The sequence below is a fragment of the Paramisgurnus dabryanus genome, chromosome 9 (assembly GCF_030506205.2).
Source record: "Paramisgurnus dabryanus chromosome 9, PD_genome_1.1, whole genome shotgun sequence".
Taxonomy (NCBI): domain Eukaryota; kingdom Metazoa; phylum Chordata; class Actinopteri; order Cypriniformes; family Cobitidae; genus Paramisgurnus; species Paramisgurnus dabryanus.
In genome coordinates, this window is record NC_133345.1 from 9,749,328 (window position 1) to 9,774,311 (window position 24,984).

At 38.0% G+C, this 24,984-nt stretch overlaps 1 protein-coding gene across 1 annotated transcript in view; it reads right to left on the bottom strand.

Annotated features, from left to right (window-relative positions):
* LOC135773388 (leucine-rich repeat and fibronectin type III domain-containing protein 1-like protein) overlaps positions 1-24,984 on the bottom strand; it is a 180,431-nt gene that overhangs the window by 109,559 nt on the left and 45,888 nt on the right. The gene's annotated exons all lie outside the window — the stretch shown is intronic.

The window sequence follows — 24,984 nt, forward strand, 5'->3', positions numbered from 1 at the left end:
TAAAGAAAGATAGTCTTCTTTCTTTTCCCCCCATATCTGTTATTTAAAGGAGCGGTGAATCAAATACTCAATTTTAACTTGATAATTTGTTATATAAGAGGTCATCATACTTAAATGAACATCCTGCAAGTTTCAGAACTGAAAACGTCCGTGCTACTGAAATATAACTGTTTTTGGCACCAAGCCAGTAAAACAAGCCAGTGTGGAATTCGGAAATCTATGACGTCAAAGTAGAATTGAAGCACCGCCCCATAGCCAAATACAAGGACCACTTTTGAAGTCCCGCCCACAGCTTCGCGTGACACACGTGTGTCTCAACAAGTAAATATGTCTTTAAAGATTGACAAATGTAACCAAAATGACTTTTAAATACATTTTTTTTCTGAGAGACTTTTATTTTGACGCGGTGATCTGTTATGATAGACTGGAAACGCATTTTCGGTTGTGGAAGAACCGCGTGGGAACAACACAGAAGCTAAATACTTTAATTCGGAGGCTTGGAACATAACATTAAATGCCTGGAAAAAGTTTGCTTTTTAAGAAGTTCCAGCTCGTGTGGGGAGTGTTTGTTAACTTTGGTTACACGGATTTATTTGCAAAGAAGTCGATGCTGGATTTGCAGAGAGACTGTGATTAAAAGCACCACTTATATTGGATCTGACAACAATGACACAGCTTATACACAGTAAGACATTTTACTTTATTTAAGTTACTGCGTTTCACTATTGCTTTGTTAGAAGAGATCGCTTGATATGTCTGTTGTAACATCCGTGTCTAAACACGTATGTTTGACTGTTTTAATGTACTAAAAACATTAAACGATTAATAAAGATACACCACTTAACAACACGACTGTAATTCAACGGTAGAAATATTCAGTGTTATTTATAAAGAAGGATTTATCAGCCGCAGTTTAGATTCTGATGCCCGTTTACTGTGTTGTATACGGTAATTTAGGCGAGTTACGTTTGAAAGGTCAAACACTCAACAAAGCTTATTTTTTATCATATAACTGTGGTATTTAACATTACGTGAATGTAAAAGTAACCTCACAAGCACAATCGAATTATACAAAGTTATTGATAAGGATTTATTAGCCGCAGTTTAGATTCTGATGCGCGCTTACTGTGTTGTATACGGTAATTTAGTCACGTCGAGTTTTGTTTCTACTTTAATATACGTATTGTCATTTATGTGTATCATATTTAGCACCCAGAATCTTTTGTGGCTCAAACATATTTGTGTTCGGCTGCTATTTTTATCACATTAATGTTTTTAAAACATTTCCCCACATGTAATGACGGGGAATGAAGCCGTCCAATCATAGCAGTGGTTGTTTACGTCCAGGTCTTCAATGCGGCCCGCCCCTTCAAACGAACCATTTCTCCAGACAGCCACTAATCCATGTTACAAAATAGCCTATTACTTATTGTTTTTGATGTTTTTGAATGTAAAAACCACGCGGACATCAGAAGTAGACATCAGGCAACAGTATAAAACAATAAAATCGACAAATTCACCGCCCCTTTAATGTGTCGATTCATTGAGTTTCTGATAGATGTTGGAGTGTTTCTTGCACTTGTTACTGTACTTAATGCAACACCAATGCAGGGACTTTTATCAAAATCTGTAAACCCAAGATTTATTTTTTAAGTAACTTTTTAAAATGTAAGTAATAGGCTTTATGCCCACCTGCACTACTTCCTGAACTTCAGCCAGCTCCTTGTTTCCTGTCTCCCATTATTGGACAAACGGATCAATCCAGGTGTGCCTGACCTCAGTAGTCACAAACAAACTGATTAATCCAGGTGGGCCTGACCTCAGTAGTCACAACAACAATAATCAGACACAACTGGATTAATCAGTTTGACCAATAATGGCAGACAGGAAACAAGGAGCTGGCTGAAGTTCAGGAAGTAGTGCAGCTGGGCATAAAGCCTATTATATATTACATTAATTTATTTTTAATAATTAAAATAATTTAGTAAAATTACTTAAAAATTTGTTTTGGATGTGTCTGTACAGGACCGAACAAGTTAAGTGTAATACGCTGTTCTGTTAAATGATGTCGAGAGTGGGCTACTTGTTTAATTAAAAGGAAACATAATATAAAAATGGCATCTACTAAGTAAAAAAAAGTCAGGGGTGGGGGGTCGTAGACGAGGTGACCCACCCACATTTATTTAGCTTCTGACGCCCATGAATATATCTTTAATTGAATATTTTTTAATTCATTAATTTTTTAAATTATTAAAATGTCTTTTAATAACATATATGATATTATATTTACTAATGACTAAACCAAGTAGTGTGTTCATGACATTTGAATGTCTTGTCTTATGTTAAAACTGAAAATAAACAGGATTTTCTTCGCGGAAGGTCTGCATTTGTTAAAAATTAGCAAATAAAATACTCCAAATCAATATTTAATCTTCCTTACCTTACTTATTAGGTAAATAGCTGTTTAATAAATGGAATAATGCACAGGCAGCCAGTTGTTATCACAAAATAAGCCCTTTTACTGTCGAGGCTTATTTCTACAATAACAATTATCCCTTACTTATTATAGAAACCTTACTTAAAAGGCATTGCATGACTGCGTACAATAAATTTCTTATAATAAGTGAGCTAAAATGAGTTTTGTAATTCCTAATATGTAATTGTGTAAACCATTGGGGGCCCTGAGATGGTGCCAGGGGTGCCCCAGTTTAATGACATTTTATAAAATACATTAATTTATCATAAATTCTGTTTATTTTAACTTCAGATAAATAAGCTATAACCAACCATATGTTTTGTTTAATTCAAATGTTAAGTTTTGTGATGTTCTTCTTTGGGGGGCCACAAAAGGATGCATCGTACACAAGAGGGGCTACACCACGAAAAAGTTTATTTTTGTGCCGGATGTAAAAATGGCAACATTCCTACAACCTTCTATAGTTCGGCCAAAACAGTTGTTAAAGATGAACACAAATATACTGTTTGCACAATTTATATTCGAGTTTTAATTTGAGAAGACCACTGGGTTAGACCATTACTTCAAATAGCAGGTAATTCGCTCCTAAATTTTCACAGCTATGGAGATTCAAATAGGAATAAATAACAAGAAAGTGCACTATATCTTTTATTGACTGATCAAAATATGCATGAAAAAAAATGCAAAGCTGAAATTCATTCTGATATTACAGCACCAGTTATCCATACAAGCATTTGCATCAACCTATTCATCTTTAATTGACTGTAATGTGCATGTAACAGAGCTCAAAAAGTACAAAGTTTTGTTGTAAGTTCAGCACAATTGCAGTGGTGCCAAGAGAGCTCGACTCTGATTCTGCAGTCATTTGCTTGAGAGAGAATTAAAGTATGGAAATTTTACTGTACAGTAAAAAAACACACAAGATGAGAGAATTAGAAAGAAATAAAGAAATAAAACGCTTCAAAGCCAGAGCCATAAAAACTTTGACCAAAACAATTCCTTTTTTTTTCTGAACTATTCTCATTGTCTGTTAACCCTTGTGTGGTGTTCGGGTCTGTGGGACCCGTTTTTAAAGTTTACTAAAAGAAAAATTATGCAATTAATTGTTGTTTCAACCTCAGATTCATTGGCCTTGGCTCATTTTCTATAAAGAACATAAAAATAAACAACTTTATAATGACTGTACACTGTACACCCCCCTACAGATTTATATTACATATGTGATGTTCAGGTCCACTGGACCCGGGGGTAATAAGAGAGTGAAAATTTAATGTGCTATGTAACTTTACTCTGTTTTTCTCCTATCTGGGACTCCTGTGAGTGCATGCGTGTGTTTGTATATATGTCTGTACATATATGATGGATGTATGTCAGAGTTTTGTCCTTCTGCACTTGCTGTAACAGCGCAAGGATACAACATGTTATATATCAAGCATGAACACTTGTCTGTCCCCACTGTCCCAAACACTTTACATTTTGTCTAAAAGGAACAATTCTACATTTTACCATTATATCCCTTACAAAAAAATAACCATGGTTGTATTATAGTAAAAGTGTAGTAATCATGGTAAATTGGTGTATTGATTACCATTCCTGGCCTGAACACATGAGTTTACCACAAAACCTATGGTGTGTGTGTGTTTGTGTGTGTATGAGTGTGTGAGAAAGAGTGAGAAATAGAGAAATAGAGAAAGTAAAATTTCATATCCAAGCATTTTCATCATTTTAGCTTGTAGCCAAAAGCAACACATTGTACTGCAGTGTGTGTGGACATAAGATGGACTGGAAGACACAGTATACGTCTATAAAATGCAAGAAATGCATATGCAACACAGTTACACAGTAAAAATCTGCTTCTTATAACCTGTTCATGCCAGCCTACACAACACATGTGTTCAGTGTAGATAATGTGATATAATACAGCATCTTTTCAGATGAGGCTTGTGCTGTGTAGACGGACACAAATGTGTACAATTTCAAACTAAGTTCAAATAATTAAATATCAAAGTGATGAAAAACTTATTTGAGATGAAAAAGTGATGAAAATACTTATTTTAGATAAACATCTGGGGGCGAATAGAATTTTCTTCTCTTATTTCATATTATCACAAAAACGAATGGCACTTTAATCTATAAATAGTCCTATATCAGTGGTAAATGACAAATATTAACCATAAATTCTGTCTATATTACTTGCAATAAGGCTAAAGTAATCATCTGTAAACAGTTATACATAAATTTGTATGACTGCATTGGTTTAAGATACGAATAATACAGTGGGTCCACTAGACCCACAAACATTGTCTAAGTAACAGAAATATGAACACCACACGAGGGTTAAAAGCTCTCTCAAATTATACCATTCAGATTCACCAACCTATTTTGAATTCCATAACCATAAAGCAAAGGCTCAACATCATTCCCATAGCAGATAACAAGCCATAATCGTATGCTAATGACTAGCAAATGTTACACATCTCTACACTTTGACAGACACCCCCCTGCTTCGAAATCTGTCGAGTCCTTCATAGCGCTTTGCCTCCCAAGCATCTCTTTTGTTGCCCAAAAACAAAGTCAAAACAAAATGATGCATCATATGCTTCGAGAATACATGATAGATGCAGTCATTTAATATCTTCTTGTTGCTCATCAATCTTTGGTGGCATTCAGCAAGTATCCCATAACCTTTCCCAGAGAGAATGCTTTATTGGTATTAAAGTGACAGGCACAGTACTGTTAATGAGTTTGCAATGGTAATAGATTATGAGGTGGTTTCCAGGTAAGACTAGCCAACCTCTTAATCATTTTATATTAGTATAAAAACTCCTGCTGAGCTTACAGAACTCTTTCACCTGCCATGTCATTGTTCGACAGGATAATGTTCATCGCTCCACAGAATATTCTGGGTCATGCAAATTAACTCTGTTTGAAGCCTCGAGGAGAGAATATATAATGACATCCCTTTGGAATGAACAATCCTCTCATTTGTTCACCTGCCTTGGTGAATATTCACTGGTGTCTCGATGACAGACGGACCGACCTGGAGACAAGACCTGAGCCGCACAGACCAAATTGGACAGATGGGAGTTCATTCATGGACAATTATTCTGGGCATCAAAATTCACGCCATGAAGAACAACCACACGTGTAACATGGACAAACATCCTGCGGTGCTTTCGGCACTGTACTGTACAGCGGCAAATCCCAGCTATGGAAAAGTGGAAAAGTTATGTCAGCTTTTAAGCATACCTGCAGGTTCTTGCTTGACATTGGGTATTTGTAACACTTCACTGCCTTGTGTTAATATTTACTGTTTACTAAATCCAAAAGCAGTGATGCCCAACCAGGGAAACGAGAAGCCCAAGAGATACCAAAGAAGGTTCTAGGCAGTACAAAACTTTTGATTTGGTTTGTTAAAAATATGAACAGAAACTTAAACATGTTAAATTATTAATCACAATTAATTTTATTAAAATTAATTTTTTTGAAAAACACACTTGTAGCCAATCAGCAGTAAGGGGCGTGTCTACTAACCGACATCGTTGCCTGGGTTGCATATGTGTGGGACGGGTCTATCAAAAGAAGGTCCAGATTCTAATGGGGTAGGGGTGTATTTGTTTAGGGGATTTCAAATGTCAACATTGGCTTTCAGAGATCACATTTTAAGTACAAAATATTGGGAATGGACCTCAAACCCAAGTCACCATACAGTAACACCAGTGTGTCTGTATCTGACTGGAAGGCTACAGCTCAGATTCATATTTCAGGTCTGTCTGTGAGGTTTGTGTTTGATGCTTGTTTCAAAGAAATGTAAAATCAACTTAATGACGGGTGCTATAGGGGTTCTGCAGACAAAGAAAGGTTGCTAGAAAAAGCATAAACTCAAGCCTAGCTTAAGCCCACACAGTGAATAGGCCACCATGTAAGTTCACCACATCTAAATGATCATATGTTGCATATGCATTGTATATGTAAAAATGATGCTTTGTTTACCCACTATACTATTTACGTAGGTATTATGTCTACAACAAGATTTGACTTCTGAAACCTTGTATTTGAAGTTGACTATACATGTGTATTGCCTTGCCTGTTTATGCTTGGGTGGGTTGGCAACAAGCATTGCATATATTGTAACAGATACAGATTAGCTCATAATCACTGCAAGGCATTGTGCTATAAGTTATTGTTAGAAGTACATCATTAGTTTAGCTTAGACAATAAGTTGTGTATGCTGTTTCAGATACAGCACACAAGCTTATAGAGTAACTGGAGTATTTAAGCTTTCTGGGAGACCTACTTTATGTTGGCAAGCAAAATTTAAAGCGCTTAGCTAAGAAGGCCTGTAGACGGTCCTAACCAACCAACACCAGAAAATGTCAGTTTTTTTATTGGCTGAAAGCAACGTCACTCCCTAGCAAACGAAAACCAAGTCGATGAAATGACAGTTAAATAGACCCAATATAGTCCCACTTCTACCCTAAATAACCTTGTTACATGCCGTTTTGCTCAAATAACTTGGAGATGTATGATATTCCATCATGTAAGTCAACAGGTGTTCAAGGTGTTTGCTTTCATTTCTTTTACGTGTTCTAAGTGTATACCATAGACTGGACGTAGTGTCCGTGACCTCACCCATGGGTTTCTGAAGATCATTTTTGAACCCAATAGTAGACGATGCCTGTTGTCGCTATCTTGACCGTGCATCACAGCGCATTACATGCGGATATTCGAAAATGGGTAAAGAGGGAGGACATGGGTGAAGCTCACTCAAGTGGTAATGCCCTTAATTAAGCAAGACTTTAAAGGAACACCATGGAACTTTTTGGCCACTAGGGGGTGCTAGACATGTATTTTTCACGTCTAGCGCCCCTAGAGGCCACAAGCGCCCACAGCACTGTCTCAAAGGAAAAGAAGACAACTCTTTAGGTCACAAAGTGTGCCTTCCAGCATGTCATGTGTCATATAATATAATTTCATGGGTTTTTTTTATCATCAAACGCCAAAAAAACGCGTAGCTCACGTTTACAAGCCAGATGTAATGGTGGTCGCTTGGTTAAAGTTGATATTTTAAAAAAAATATTGCCCTAAAGGGGAATCGAACCCGGTTCACCATGTTGTAAGCCCATGACGCTACCACAGCGCCACACTGTCACATGATAAAAGTCTCTTTCTAAACTCTCCAAGTAGCTTCCAGTAAAATTCACATAAAAAAGTGAGTGTTTGGGGTGGTAAAAATTATCCCTCACACAGTTGTCATGAAGGGCAATATTAGATCAAAAATAATTTTTGTAAAAGGCTGTAAACATATTTTTTTCTAAAGTTGGGCATTTAAACATGGGGGTCCATGTGAATTGACTCCTTTTTGAAGCCAGCCTCTAGTGGCCACTTGATGAATTTCAGTTTAAACTAGATAGTAAAGTTTGAAGACAAACTTTATGTTGGCTTGAGAAAGCGTAGCCTGAACGTTTAAAACGGTTTGACATAAGTTTAGTTTAGTAGGCTATCTGGCTGTTAGTATGTTTAAGTATGAAGGTAGCATGATTTACCATGAAGCTAGCATGATGTTAGCATGATTAGCATGAAGCTAGCATGATGCTAGCATGATTTACCATGAAGCTAGCATGATGTTAGCATGATTAGCATGAAGCTAGCATGATGCTAGCATGATTAGCATGAAGCTAGCATGATGCTAGCATGATTAGCATGAAGCTAGCATGATGCTAGCATGAAGCTAGCATAATGCTAGCATGATTAGCATGAAGCTAGCATGATTAGCATGAAGCTAGCATGATTAGCATGAAGCTAGTATGATGCTAGCATGATTAGCATGAAGCTAGCATGATGCTAGCCTGATTAGCATGAAGCTAGCATGATGCTAGCATGATTAGCATGAAGCTAGCATGATGTTAGCATGATTAGCATGAAGCTAGCATGAAGCTAGCATGATTAGCATGAAGCTAGCATGATGCTAACATGATTAGCATGAAGCTAGCATGATGCTAGCATGATAAGCATGAAGCTAGCATGATGTTAGCATGATTAGCATGAAGCTAGCATGAAGTTAGCATAATTAGCATGAAGCTAGCATGAAGTTAGCATGATTAGCATGAAGCTAGCATGATGTTAGCATGATTAACATGAAGCTAGCATGAAGCTAGCATTATTAGCAGGAAGCTAGCATGAAGCTAACATTTATTGCGTTGCTAGGGTACTAAGTTTGGTTGCTAGGGAGAAAATTGGCATCCCATAATGATCACCCTTCAAGCCACAAGTAAAACGGTCCAACCCCCGTGTCTCTACAATGTTCTGATGCGGAGATATAAGGCTTTGTTTATTCCGTTGCTAGGGTACTAAGTTTGGTTGCTAGGGAGAAAATTGGCATCCCATAATGATCACCCTTCAAGCCACAAGTAAAACGGTCCAACCCCCGTGTCTCTACAATGTTCTGATGCGGAGATATAAGGCTTTGTTTATTCCGTTGCTAGGGTACTAAGTTTGGTTGCTAGGGAGAAAATTGGCATCCCATAATGATCACCCTTCAAGCCACAAGTAAAACGGTCCAACCCCCGTGTCTCTACAATGTTCTGATGCGGAGATATAAGGCTTTGTTTATTCCGTTGCTAGGGTACTAAGTTTGGTTGCTAGGGAGAAAATTGGCATCCCATAATGATCACCCTTCAAGCCACAAGTAAAACGGTCCAACCCCCGTGTCTCTACAATGTTCTGATGCGGAGATATAAGGCTTTGTTTATTCCGTTGCTAGGGTACTAAGTTTGGTTGCTAGGGAGAAAATTGGCATCCCATAATGATCACCCTTCAAGCCACAAGTAAAACGGTCCAACCCCCGTGTCTCTACAATGTTCTGATGCGGAGATATAAGGCTTTGTTTATTCCGTTGCTAGGGTACTAAGTTTGGTTGCTAGGGAGAAAATTGGCATCCCATAATGATCACACTTCAAGCCACAAGTAAAACGGTCCAACCCCCGTGTCTCTATGATGTTCTGAAGCGGAGATATAAGGCTTTGTTTATTCCGTTGCTAGGGTACTAAGTTTGGTTGCTAGGGAGAAAATTGGCATCCCATAATGATTACACGTCAAACCACAAGAAAAACGGTCCAACCCCTGTGTCTCTACGATGTTCAGATCCAGAGATATAAGGCTTTGTTTATTATGTTGCTAGGGTCTTCATATTTTGTTGCTAGGGGCGTGGCTTAATACCTCAATAAGAATCCTAAGAGACTGATTGGATGCCTGAGTAAAATGAGCCCACCCCTATGTCTCTATGACACTCTGGTGCAAAGATATCCATCTGGGCTTTTTATAATGGTAGTCTATGGGAGATGTTGCTAGGGTACCCAAAATTGTTGCTAGGGGCGTGGCTTAATAGCTCTGGGGTGATCCTAAGAGACTGATTGGATGCTTGAGTAAAATGAGCCCACCCCCATGTCTCTAAGACCCTCTAAAGTGAAGATATTCCATCTGGGACGCTTTTATTCCCTTTTATGGGCATGTTTCCTGCCCCATTATAAGTCAATGGGAAATTTTGGGGGCCTCTTACACCCCAGGGGTACAGCTTACACCCCATTGTGAGGTATGTTCTTACACAGCCTGTCAGCCTCCTTAAATGTGGTAAGCCACAAGTTTCTACAAGTTTCTCACTCGCAGCTTTGACCCGTCAAAGTTTGTCTCAATGTTAAGTCAATGGAAATTTTGGGGTGTTTCAGCGCCCCGTTTAGGAATTCGGAAGGTCCCATCAGTTAGAAAAGATATAGCACACCTCGTCAGATCAGACCGAAAGTCTGTCCAAAGTTTGATGGCTGTAGCTTGAAAGCTCTAGGACGAGTTAGAGTTAGAAATTTTAGTCTCAGAAGAAAAGAAGAGGGAATAATAATAAGTTTAAGTGCAACAACAGTATGTTGGCTTTCTCAAGCCAACATAATCACTTCCATATTGGCTTTATCGGGAAGGTTGCCCCTCGGTGTATACGCATAGTCTATTTTTGCACTATGGTTAAACATCTATTAAACTTTCACTGACAGCCCAAATGTTGCCTTGTTTTAGCCAAAATTGCTTGCTGGCTCATGGGGCGGCCTCTGTCTGTACAAAAGATTTAAAAGCAGAATTACTAGTGTGCAATATGTAACTTTTAGCCTGATGTTTCCAATGATCTGGAGAAAAACTTAATTTTCAGCAGATCCTGCTTCAGAAATAAATCTGTCTCCCTCCACCTTAATTCCCCAAAATCACATTACAGGACTTAAATTTAGTCCATTTAGCAGTCATTAAATGATGAATGGTCCGTTCTTGTCTCAGGGTCAAAAATTACTGAGGGCTTTGGGCAAATATGCAACCAAGATGAATAAAAATGCTACATAAATTAAAGACAAAAGGCCAAACATGACCCTTTACCATTAAACCAAAAATGTATCGTCGATGTCGGCATTAGATTTAGATCTTTTCACGTTGCATCAGATTACTTTATGTAATGGCCAATCAGTGGTGTTTAAATTATTTTTAGCGTGCCATGCCTTCGATGAGTTTGTCATAAACAGCAGCGTGCAGATGCAAATAAGAGATTAACTGTAATGTAAGGTCAGACTTATTGGTATATAGCAGAAGTGAGTCATTAAAGGGATAGTTCGGCCAAAAATGATATTAAACCCATGATTTACTCACCCCCAAGCTGTCCGGGTAGCATATGTCCATCGTTTTTCAGACAAACACATTTTCAGTAATTTTAGAAAATGTTTTAGATCTTTCAGTTAATTAAATGTGAAGTTACGGGGTCCACAACCTTCAAGTCCAAAAAATGTGCATCCATCCTTCACAAAATAAATCCAATGTGTGCATATATATATATATATATATATATATATATATATATATATATATATATATATATATCTGTGTGTGTGTGCTGCCAGTTTTAGACCATCTGGAACAACATCCATCTCTCTGAAACACCAAATGGATCCATCTATATGAGGCTTTGGGCTGAAGGTAAAGCAAGGTTGAAATATCGCTTCCTGTGTTATGCTTCAAAAAAAAAGAAAAAAAAAAGAAAGAAAAACACATCGCCTGTGCCGTCCAGTGAACAGATTACATGTGAATCATGCTAAATAGGTTCATAGTGCTTCATGCATTAGTAATCAGATTGTGACAGGTGTCAGTTCCCATTAGTAAAACACACCTGAGCCAGATGTTGACTGAGCATGTGCTTCATTGACACAGGAAGAGCATGCGCTAGCTAGAGAGTTGGAAGTGAAAGTGTGACATGTTTGTCAAGTATGCAACACATACTCGAAATGTGACCTCTGCATTTAACCCATCCCAGTAAGTGAACACATAAACACACTGCAAGTCATGAACACACACACACATCCGAAGGAGTGGGCAGTTAACATTGCAGCGCCCAGGGAGTTGCAGATGGTGTCTCTTAAAACAAGATACTAGTACAGTTAAAGTGAAATAGGGAAGCAATAACGTTATGATATTATGAAGTTAATAATATCCTGTTATAAAGACCAGCTTCAATCTCCATTATTGTGTATGTTGTAGTCTAGCTGGTAGGAGCATATTGGGAAGCACAACTTGTCTGTATCTTTACATTACAAGCAGTGATACCTTTTAGACTTTTATTTTACCAGGGATTTATTTACTATTGACCTGATATATCTCTCAATAATGTGTCTTGTAAGTTAAGGTTGCCAAATGCTCCTCATGCCAGGATACCACATTGCTAATATTGGATCAGGGCCTAATCTTTGACACTTGATTTTATTACCCAGATGTTCCTTTGGACTCGGTTGAGCTGAATATGATGTGTTTGGAGAAGCCTACAGAACTAATGCTCTCAGTAAACTTCATCATGCTTAGAAAACATTTTTGGAGCATTTGGCATGTAGCTCCAGCAGCTTGAAGGTCATGGGTTCGAACCCCAGGGATGACTTAAATGCACTAAAAGTCACATTGGATAAAAATAAAAAAATTATTACATAAGCATAGTTTTAGCCAAATATATTACATATGGAAAAAGCTATCCATTAGCATAGGTACAGCAGGGACAGACTGTACCATGCTTATAAGTGAACTGTTTGTGAAATGAACCAAGCTGTATGCCTGATGCTTTATGGTTCAAACATAATCATCCGATATGATCTCTCTCTTGTCCACAACAAAACCAGCAGGACATCTTTACATCACAATTGACACAGATTGACAAGAATCTGGTTTAAAAACTAAACCAGCTCACGGATTGCACAGCTCAATAATTCAGAGCTTACTGCTGGTTCAGAGCTTAATTACCTCCTTTCTCTCAGTATGGAGAGAGACGCCATCATTTGTTTATCTGAAAGCATGAAGCATGCTGAGAAGCTGCGGATGACAACTTTCCTGTGCAAGAGCCACAAAACTTCCACTGTGTCTGTATGGTTTCACACACAGACCATAGACCAATAAATGCACAAGTGTTGTAATTAAACTGGAAATATATGTACCATCCAAATTTATGAGATGTGCTAAAGTTGATTCATTTTATCAAAGTGTGGCTGTCACTAAAGGGGACAAGGATTATGTATTCATTTACTTGAATTTACGATTCATTTTCTCAATGTCATTATATTTTCTTTCAATGCCAAGGTCACTGAACTTTGTCTGCGTAGGTCTGCGCGACTAATTATTAAATATGTCCCACTGCTAAAATTAATGAGGTTTTGCATTGACAGCACCCTGAGAGCCGTGGTTACAAACTTAATTTTTATTGTTATCTGGGAAATTAAATAGGCTGAGGATTATGAAACAATTTCAGAAAACTACCTGTCACTGGGGCGGTACCCTTTAAAGAGGTCCTAATATGTACCAATTAGGTACAGATATGAATACTTTGGTACAAATATAATTCTCACATAATTCAGACTTTTTATTTTTTATTAAATCCCCTAAAGCCATTTTTTGCATAAGATTAAGGTCTGAACTTACTAACACCATTATTTTTAGAGGATTTAAAAAATACTTCCTATAGAATTATTTAAATTTTTTAGATTATCATTATCAAAAATGATCATTACCGCAACATGATATTAGGGGTGGGCCGTTTTTTTTTTTTTTTACCGCGGTCGGTAATCAACAAATTCCCGCGGTTTTGCGGTTTATTGGCAAGACAACGAGTTAAATAACATGATTTATTTATCTTCAATACAAAACACGTGCAAATTACTTAAGGAACATGTAAAGTGAATATTATTTCCTTCCACATTTCTTCAATTTCAACATTCAACAACTTGAACAATTAATATTATCAGTTAAAAAAAAATGTTAACGCATTGTGCGTGTTCACACGTCCTACAGACATTTCGCCACTTTTCTATCCTTAATTTGTGAATAGCCTGTAAATGACGCGAATTATTGCTGCCCTGATGGTCTGGTAAAATCACCATTTGTATGAGAAATCACTTGTACTGCATATGTGTCCGTGCTTGAGTATAGCTGGGAAGCTGCACTGAGACGCGTGTGTGTGCGCAAGATGACGCGGTCCGTCTGTGTCGCGCGCGCCCGGGCAGTCTGCATCTGTCTAGAGCGCGCCTGGGCAGTCCGCCTCTGTTGCGCTTGCTCGGACAGAACGCTTCTGTCCTCGACCCTTACCTAAACATCTGTCTTTTTCAACAAACAGAGAAAGAAGACGCAAAAGCAAAACTTTTTGAAATGTTTCCTGCTTTAGAAATGGCCACTGTTGTAGGCTAGATGAAAAAAGAGACAATCTAACCTCTTTGGATATTACTCCTCGGACTGATCGCGTGCTCTTTATGTTGCGTGAAAATTTGATAATGTATGAAACCTAATTCTGTTGTTGATCTGTTGCGGTTGTTTGCACATTCAAATTAGATAAAATGTTTGTATTACTTTTAACGAGTGAGAGACAACGTCACCTGTATTTCTACTCAATGAAAATTTAATATTAAAATCATATCAGTTAATGTTCAGTTAACAAGTTGCGGTTGTACACAAGCTGCGTGTATAACATCCCCACATATACACACAAGTGCAGTGCAATATTTCAAGTGTTTTTTTTTTTTTTTGCGGTTATGACGGTGAGGAGCTCAGACCCGCGGCATGGGTCACATGACCGCGGTGTGGCGGTAATCCGGTTACTGCCCCAGGCCTACATGATATTACATTAAATATATGCATTTACAAACTCATGTTTCAGTAATGAGAACTAAAAAGTTGTACTATGACAAACAAAATTTTAACTTTTATCTGGAGAGAAAAAATAAGAACTGCTTACCTGGCAGCCATCTTGAGTGTCACAGTCAATTATGTCCCTTCCAACATTTTTTTTTTTTTTTAAATGTTACTTCCTTAAACAATGATTGCAATTTGTTGCAGAGGATGAGAAAATTGGTCTTGGACACATTTATATTCCTTATTATTGTCTCTACATTTACCAATGATCACCAAATACCACATGTTTCTTTACTGTAAATGTTTATATTGTAACATGCACTCAAGATTTTTTTTTTATTATAAATTTTCCATGTCAAAGAACCCAAATCCAGCCATGGACACGTTGCGGTAATGAAAATTTTCCCATTAAATGTGGAAACACACTTCTTTTGAAATCATGTGCAAAATAGTACATGAAGAGATGTTTGTAACTGCATGCTTCGTATTTTGATACTCTTAAATTGCATTTACTTTTCTATTAAAATGTTTCATAACACCTCATAAGTCTAATTTTGTGAGATTTACCCTATCTCTCAGGTACTTATATGGCTTCTATAGGTGGAAAGGTGTACGCTTTGAAAGGGTACCGTCCCAGTGACAGGTAGGGAACATTTTATTTCTCTCAGTGTATAAAGCATGTATTTTGAGTCATTATTTTTCCAAGCACCATGACACAGTTTACCTGTTTGAGGTGTAGACTTTAGTTTGCGTTTGTGTGTTTTGCTGTTAACTGATCATCAGCTATGCTTCTGACAGCACACAATCTCCAAGCTCCACAGAGATTTATCAGATGAAAGGCTTATATTTAATTTGTAACTCTGCATGCCATTGAATACGGTCTAAAAATAGATGTGTTAGTTACGCTGTGCCATCTGATTCACCAACACTCTTAGAATCTCTCATGTGCAAAAGCATAAAAACACAACACTTACATGCACACCATGAGTTTACAGACCGTGCACGTGTAATATGCACACATGCACGTTAAATGTTCACACACACGTGGGCACGGCTAATATCTTTGTCTGATAATAATGTGGCCTTATTTAGTGTAGGCTAATTGAGTCGGAGTCTGTTCGGATTGAGTCGGGTTCTGCCAGAGGCGTGGCTAGAGTAGCCCTAACATGCTGACTTAATTGAAAAGCAACTAAAAGCCGGTCAAACAGACAGCTTTGAAAGGTTAAGCAAATTATTTGTGCTTTGGATCTAATTGCTTTCCCTCAGCATGCCACCAAAAAGGACATAATGCAATCGGTTTAATTAAACTGGCACTGAAAGATGAAACCCATCTTGATCCAATCAAATCTTTTGACCTCCTTGATGTGCAAATAATGAGAAGAAATGTATTTGTTGTCATTATGGTAACTTACTTCTTTATTACTTTATTTCTTTGTTTTAAGATAAACTGCTACCTATTTCCGTATACTATAATGCTGATTTGATTGTATATGACGTATAACGTTAGACCTCAAGACTGGGAATGGAAAACTGGCCATTTCTTCGTTCTGGCCCACAGCACAAATGACAACAGTGGTCATTATCCCAGCACTGAACCCTTGAGTCTTCAGGCTGTAAATAATTTTGGCTTTGTATATTTGTGGTACTTTGATTTAAAAATGTACTTTAGAATCAAGCTCTTGTTTCATACAGCTAAAATAATCAAATCAAATTTATGAATGACTCTTTCATCCAAAGCAACCTACGGTGCATTACGTATCAGTATATGTGCTCACTGGGATAAAACCTATGATTTAAGCTGTTAATGCAATGTTCTGTTGAAAAGCTGCCTGTTTGAAAGCGGCTTGAATCACAATTTAAAGGCTTTGGGAATCCACTTATAAGGCGAGTGTTTACAGTACAAATATTTCTATTGTTCCTGTGCTGAATGTTTTTTGAGCACATACGCAGCGTGTGCTTATCACCAGAAGAAAGAAGGAGTCGCCCACACATTTGTGTTGTTTTTGATGCATTTCTTATTGGTTGCTTTTCAATTCCAGACACATCGTTTATTTTGTTCTTTTTTTTGCACCATTCACAAAATGAATAGAAGTGATTTTGCCATATGTTCCTTTGACTATATATCTGTCATGTTCCCAAGTCCTGACACGCATCTGTTCCGGTTAAAAGGAGCCACAACACAATACTGTGTTTCAACACATTAACAGTATGCAAAAACTGATTTTAGTCTTGCTAAGCTTGAGCCTATCATGGCATTTTCATAGTGTATTGCTGATAATACTCCAATATACTTATGTTTGTATAGTATAGTAAGTAAGAGCCACCGAGCAAGAGTAAATGTGAACAAATATATTATTCTACGGAAATGAAAGATTAAGCAATACACACATAGCTCTCTCTATCCCTGTGTGTGTGCTTGTGTGTGTGCACGCATTCATCAAATTGCAATAGTTACCCTTTAAAGTATTCCATCTTTTCCATCTTGCGCTAAAATGGCTGTCGAAGGAAAATGGCCACATATATGCTTTTCACACTGGGTTTAACTTTAAAGTGCACCTTTTGTCCGATTCACATTTTAAATATCCTTTGGTGTGTAAGTGTGTATTGGTACATGTTAACAATTTGCAAAAGGTACAAACCCCAAAGTAAACGATGGCACAAGTTATCGTCTCCAACGTAAATCTCTTTTCTTGGACTACAACAAACACACGGATTGTAGGCAATAGTTTATTTCCTGGGATTGGTGATGTAGAGAAGACCAACAACTCAAGACGTAGACTTCGCTGTCAGGCGTGTAAGACCCAGAGGAGGAAGGTGACCTTTGTCCCTAGAGCTGTTCAGCTCTTAAATTCTCAGCCCTCATACCTCACAAATCTTTCTATAGACTGAAAATTGGTGCATTGATATCCCTTGCCCTCTCGATATATATATTTATGTACTGGTGATGTATTGTATTGTATGTGGTGGAATGTGCTGCTCTTTGTGTCTCTTAATTGCCCCATGGGGATGAATAAAGTGATTTGAATTGAATTGAATTGAATTATCATAATACCTCCCCCTTGGACTCAAAGCCTGTAAGTTAACTCCTGTTAGCATTGCATTGTGAGCGAATCTTTCAAACATGGTAAGGAGCGTCACATTTCCTGTGGCTGACGTCAGAGGTATTCATGCCAATCACAACGTACAGATTAGCTGGCCAATCAGGGACACAGCTTTTCCGTATGTTTCAGGAAGAGAGTGAAATCTGGAGCTACAAAAATTTACGGTATGTGGGAAATCATGTGAAAACTATTCCCATATTCGAAAACTACAATACTGATTTCTTGCTAGAAATGCAATCAGAAGCTGTAAAAATTAAAATATAACCGGATTTGCACTAAATCTGTACACTTTAGAGATTTCGGACACAGACAAAATCTTACAGTTTAATGTCCGGTGCAGTGTGACATCTTTAGGTTTTTATTCATTAATGTCAAAGTGTAAAGGCAACAGAAAGTAAATTGCAAAAAAAAAAATATCGGAATAAAAATAAAATTCTCATATAATTTGGAAATTGAGAGGCACTGGAAGTGGAGGGTGAGAGAGGTGAGGGAGGAGAAAAATAGGACTACAGGTGTGTCCTACACTCGATGTGAATACAGAGAGGATTTTTAGTGACTGTGTAAAGTGTTTAGTGTAACTAAAGTCACTTTAAGCAGTCTTTGCTGTGGAGTGTGTAAGAATGCTGAACTAATTTGCTTTGAGACACAAGCTTGGAGCATTAGTTGCACTTGTTATTGTTCCTTCCCAAAAACCCACTGAAGTGCATTGCTTTAATGTCCAAATAGGGCCTTAAAACAACATGTTGGTTGTGAAAATACCCTTCCTCCTTTAATGGCAGTGGAGACTTGAATAACAATTAATTATTGTGGTTTTTGCCATAGCCTATTACTTTCCTTATTTGCTAAAGGAATAAATGTAATGCTGCTAAGCTATTATACAACAATGAGAGTAAAAATGTATACACACTGTGAAAAATAATCAATTTTAATTACACTTAAACTACACTTTTCTCAGTATTGAATGATATACGTTTACTCTGCCGTATCTAGCATTATGGGTTTGTCTTTCCATTATTGTCAAAGTGCAAAATAGGATTGTTTGGGATTGCATGCGGCTGAAAGTATCTAAGGAGGCAGCATAATTAAGCTGTCTCCCCCTTGGAGCACTTTTCATGTTGAAAGCACCCCATTGATCCCTTAAAATGTTGCCTCTGTAGGCAGCTCACTAGGGTTTGAAACACAGCAACTGTGTGCAACCTTACCCTTTTCAGTAGCACGTTTGATGAAGAGCAAAAAGGAACTGCCTTGGAGACACAACTGCTGTGGTGAGTGAATAAACACTTTTTTGTTTCGATAAAGTCTGATTTACTCTTGACCAGAGTAACCTTCAGTTATATATTTCAATCCTTCTTCTGCGCTCCCTCACCTCAACAAGCCTGCAGATATGTATTGGTTTTATTAGGCTAGAGGTGCAAAGTTAATGTTTAGGAAGTGATTATAAATCTTGAGGTTAATTCTTTTGGTTTTACTAGGGAGATACTTTAACTCTTTCCCCGCCAGAGTTTTTTTTTAAAAGTTGCCAGCCAGCGGCAGCATTTTTCATGATTTTCACAAAAGTTTAATGCCTTCCAGAAAATGTTCTTATTAAAATAGAACAGACCCTCTGCTTTCAAAAAAAAAAAAAAAAAAAACCCGTTTCATCCTACCTTGTTTTATCACCTCTCATATATGGGTAGGTTTCTTCAGAAACACCCAATTTTGAGCAAAAAGCTGAGATAATTTAATATTTTTAAAGGCCTTTTGATAGAGATCAGATTCAGAGCGATCTGTAAAACATACACAGAGTTCTTTCAGAGTTGTATAATAGCGGTATTGCAGAAAGCCGGAAATTCTCGTCATTGGCAGGGAAGCATTTTCTCTTAATCGACGAGTTATCTCGTCAATGGCGGCGAAAATGTTAAAAGTCTTAGAGGCTGTTTACACTTGGCATTAACATGCATTTTCGTCGATCAGATCACAAGTGGACGACGTTAATGCCAGGTGTAAACAATGTTTAAAACGTTTTGAGCTCGTCCACTTTCGACCACTTGCAACCACATTTCGATCGGATCGCTTTGGAATTGAGGAACGCAAATGTGGTTGAATGTGTTCGAACAGCCACACGCGACCGCCTTCTCTCCGCCCATTTATCTAATCTGAGGTATTAAACACAAGTTGTACGTCTTTTTTTGACTTCTGGCGTGAACATACGGTGAACAGCGGTATTTTAAGCCTTTCATTGATAAAACTACTGCGGGTGTTCTCCGTAGTTTCGTTTTGAAAGCGTGAAAGTTGCGCGATCCTATTTCATCAATTGCGCTGAAAATTCAGAGAAAGCTCCAACATATAAACGTACAAAACACTGTGACGCATATATACTTGATAAACAAGCAGCGGACTCCGACATAATATTAGTTTGCGTCCATATAAACTCATAATTACTCCCGCTCGCGTTTGAATGACAGCAGAGAGACTCGCCCACCGTCTCACGGACCACCCCCTCACAGTATTCAGGACAGAAGCGGTCGAAAGTGGACAAAAGAGACGGATTTAAATACCAGGTGTAAACGTAATGTGTCTCTCTCGTCCACTTGTGATCCGATCGATGAAAACACATCTTAATACCAAGTGTAAACAGCCCCTTAGAGTGTGTTATTAGCGACATAGCCTTGAGATTGCGAATAGTAACCAACTTCAATTTTGAAACGCAATGAAGCTATGGTAGCTGGCACAGGACCAACATGTCGTCATCTGAGACAATGTAGGGATGAAACGCACTATGTAGAACAGTTTGTCTGTTTAGAGCTACTGTAAAAACATGACGGCGACTTCCATTTAAGGGGACCCACATGAATGTAGATAAAAACGTCTCATTCTAAAATACGATACAGTTTTTTATTTAAGGTCTTTATACACTACTGATAATATAGTTATGTATATGTATATACCTATATAGTTATATAGTTATGTTATATTGCATTTCTCTCAAGAGATCCTTCTAAAAGTTCCACATTGCACCTTTAAAGCTGACATTTATAATTTATGTGCCACTAGCATTCCCACTTGAAATTGCATGACTGTTTTCAACCTTCGTTGAACAAAATAGTCCTGAAGACTTATAGGGTGATTATTATTTCTTACTTGTGCATTTCCTTCACTTGCTTACTTTCCTCACATCTTAGCCGCACCCCATTAGGATGCAAGGGGAGTACAGCTGTGTCTTCTTGCTGTCCGTTCCTCGCCTCCTCGCAGTGCAGTTCAAGAATCGTAATCTCGTTCAGGGTTGCAAAGCTCAATCAGTTTCTGAGTATGAAGTAGGGTTGGGCAATATGACCAAAATCTTATTAAAGGCGGAGTGCACAATGTTAGAAAAACGCTTTGGAAATGGGAGTCGGGCCGACTACCAAAACACACTTGTATCCAATCAGCAGTAAGGGGCGTGTCTACTAACCAACATCCTTGCAGGGGTTGTATATGTGCGTCGGTCTATAAAGAATGTCCAGATTCTATTGGGGTAGGGGCATCTAAGTTTAGGTGATTTCAAATATCAACATTGGCTTTCAAACATTGTGCACTATGCCTTTAATTCTTTCCCTGCCATTGACGAGTCCACTCGTTAATTAAGAGAAAATGCTTCAATACCAATGACAAGTTTTTCTGGCAATCCGCATTTTTGCTATTATCCACCAGGTGGATTACCCAACTTATAAAACCCGGAAGTATTCCCTCAGGGCAGTTTAAACTCTGTGTATCTTTTGATCATCATTCTGAATCTGATATATATAAAAAGTCCTTCAAAAAATGGAATTATCTCAGCTTTTTGCTCGAAATTTGATAATTTTGAAGAAACCTACCCATATTTGAGAGGTGATATAAAGAGAACAAATAAAGGTAGGATGAAACTTTTTTTTAAAAAGCAGATGGTCTGTTCTTTCATTTGTTATATTGTATTTTTATATATTTAAAGAAGAACATTTTCTGGAATTCATTAAATCTTTGTGAAAATCATAAAAAATGCTCCTGCTGGCTGGTAACTTTTTTTAAATGCTGGCGGGGAAAGAGTTAAAGGTAGATAAGCGATTTAGTCAAAAGATTTTCTCTCACTGGTGTTTGATTAACATGAGTTCGGAGCAGGAGGCATGAGCAATATTAGGTAACATCCCCTTTAAAGGCGGGGTGCACGATTTTTGAAAAATGCTTTGGACAAGGGTATCGAATACCAAAACACACTTGTAGCCAATTAGCAGTAAGGGGCGTGTCTACTAACCAACATAATTGCCTGGGTTGCAATGTGTGTGGGACGGGTCTTTCAAAAGAAGGTCCAGATTCTATTGGGATAGGGGACCTTAATGACCGTGTTTATGAGGCCGGGAATTTTCACGCAGATGTGTATTTAAAGCAAAAAAGAGGCAAACAATTTTACAAGCTCAATGCGCGCTCAACTCACACAGAAACAGCGCAACCATACAGCAATGCTTTCAGAAGTGTCAACTTCTTAAAATCACTTGTTTTAAACTGCAATGCTTAAAAAGCTATGTGTGAATATGTAATGTTTTGATGACCATACACACAGTAACGTGACGAGGGCGAGTAACCTATATAGTCCAAAATCTCTGTCGGCTGACAAATTTCTACCAGTTTATTGCGCAGCCCTACAAGGAAGCATCAATTTAATTATGAGAAGCACCCATAGTTGATTTTGCATGCTAAGTTGAAACATGATTGCATAGTTTCACATTGAAAAATTGCTAATCTTTCAAGCTATAATATTTTTGTGTTATTTAGAGCGGGAGCGATATGTTATTTTTCGAAATCTGTCCTCGGATTGAATTGACTGAGGCACACAGTTTGTTTATGATGAACTTTAAACTGTATTAAGTGCGAACCAATTTAGAAAAACATAATTTAACCGGTTTTTAAATATGGTTACACTATATCTCTGGCTTAGTGTTGCCAATACTAAACAAACATATGTTTGAGTTATTTTTATTTGAACACCAAAGTGTTGAGTGTTTTGTTGAGTCATTCAAGCAGATGTATCGCCAGTTTAACTGAACAACATATTAAATGTAACCCTGTGGACTGCACCATCTGCTACATTAGTGAACCTCAGATTGTGGTCACTTCACTTACCAAAGGAGTATGTAGGCTTGCACTGCAAAAGCTGCATATGCTTTTACAACAGCTTTTACCCTCTTACCTTTAGTCTATCAAACAAAAGAGTCACACAGTTTTGAACCTTGAATGCACCTCGCTGATGTAACTTTCTGATTATGCGTCAGAAGTCTTTGAATGTGAGAGCATTGGGACTGATCGGGAGCTCACTGTTCCTGAGTGAACTCTAGAGTTTCACATGCTCATGAGCATCCTTTCACAAACCAGGAAAGAGAAAGCAGTAGGCAGAGAAATAGAGGTCAGATCAAAGCCTAGATAGTAAGAATGCTATATGTTGAATAAAGCATCCATCAAAACGCAAGCAGGGACTCTTCAGGGACAATCGATATATGAGGATGAAACTGAAGTGGCAGGTAGTCAGGCTGCAGTGAGCGCACATACCTTCCCCTTATCATTTCACCTTTTTTCTGTTGTAAAAATGCCAACCCTCAGGCAAAAAAAAAATCCTATAAAGGTTTGCTTTTTTTCCAAGTAGACAGCTTTTTGCTCGAAGGTTTGTTTGATGCACTGACATAATCACAGTGTGGCAGCAATTTTGTCCAACTTTCATACAACAAACATTTTAGCGGAGTGCATCCACGATGAAAGTGTTTAAAGTAGTTTGTCAGAGTTTTCTTAGGAAGGATTACTCTACAAACTGCTGATTTTCAAGTTTGAAGTTGTTGTAGCAGACCATCCGAAACTGTAAAATCATTCCTGTTGATGATTATAACTTGGCAAGCTGAGTGTGTTGTTTGTTGGTTGAAAACTCGGCCACCCAGAGCCCATAGCAGAAAACTTCCCAGCTTCTACTGTGAATTAATCCCTTTAGTCCTCTCCTGAGAATGGTTTGCATCATCCAGCTGAACACTACTTCACTGGTCTCCCCGCAGAGAAGTACAAAACTCAAGTTTGTCCTTTGGAGGCTGACCTCAGCTTGACAGTGAAAACTTCTCAGCCCTGCTTGTATTAAGACACTTGGCTTGTTTCTATGTAAGTAGCTCCGATGCAAAAGCCACTAAACACCACATCCGTCAAAAATAAGATAGTGATATTAACCAAATGCTCTAGGCACGTATAATACTGTACATTCATAAAATGAATTGCTTCAAATTCACTTAATCCAAGGCTCGGGCCCTTCAGAAATACTGGTTTGTTGGCAGAATCCATTAAGAGTTTGATCAAAAATGCTCATTTACAAGAAAACATGTCAGACGCACTTAGAGGGTTTGGCATCTGAGCTCTTCATATTCTTCCTCTGTTTCTCCAGACAGCTGTAAGATCACTAAGTAGTGAGCTAGAGTCCATAAAAATAGGTGCTAAATAACACTAAAAGCTTGTAATCATAGGGGAACCATTTTACTAATATATTGCACCTATAAAGCACCTGTGAAGAACCATACAGGGTGATGTAGCACCACTTATGGTTCTACAGAGCACAATATGGTTCTACACAGGTGCTAGGTGCTATAAATGGGTTCCCCTGTGATTACAAGCCCGTGAACCATTTAGCACCGTTTGTTTTTAGAGTTTAGTGCAAATGGATTATTAAACCCTTTTAGAGGCTACGTCACGATTGTGTCACGGAGCTAGCTGGAGGCAAAACGAAGGAAAAACTGGCAAATCAGCATAGAGTCGGATACAATAGGAACGCAACTGTCATTTTGTTGTATTAGTACAGGCTCCAATTTTAAATTTTATCACGTACCGCTACCGCTGCCAGGCAAAAATGACGACAGCCATGGTTAAACTCAATAAAACAAGCAAACATGGACATACATTATACCCCAAAATGCGTTTGCAGCGCACACTTCATATAATGAACGTGCCCATCTAGCACATAGCTATAGACATCTAACAATTTATACTTCCTCAATTTCTCTTTAATATACACAATCGGTTTCTCTATCAGGCCACTAACTTAAAGGTGACATAGAATGATTGAACAGGCCAGTTTTCTGGCTGACATTTCTAAAAGAGGAATTTCTATGAGACTGAGATGTTTAGCATGTTTAGCACTTTTTGTATGTTTGTGAATGCGGGTAGACTACCATTATTCAACAAAGACAAAATGGTTTTTTATTCTCTGTCCCC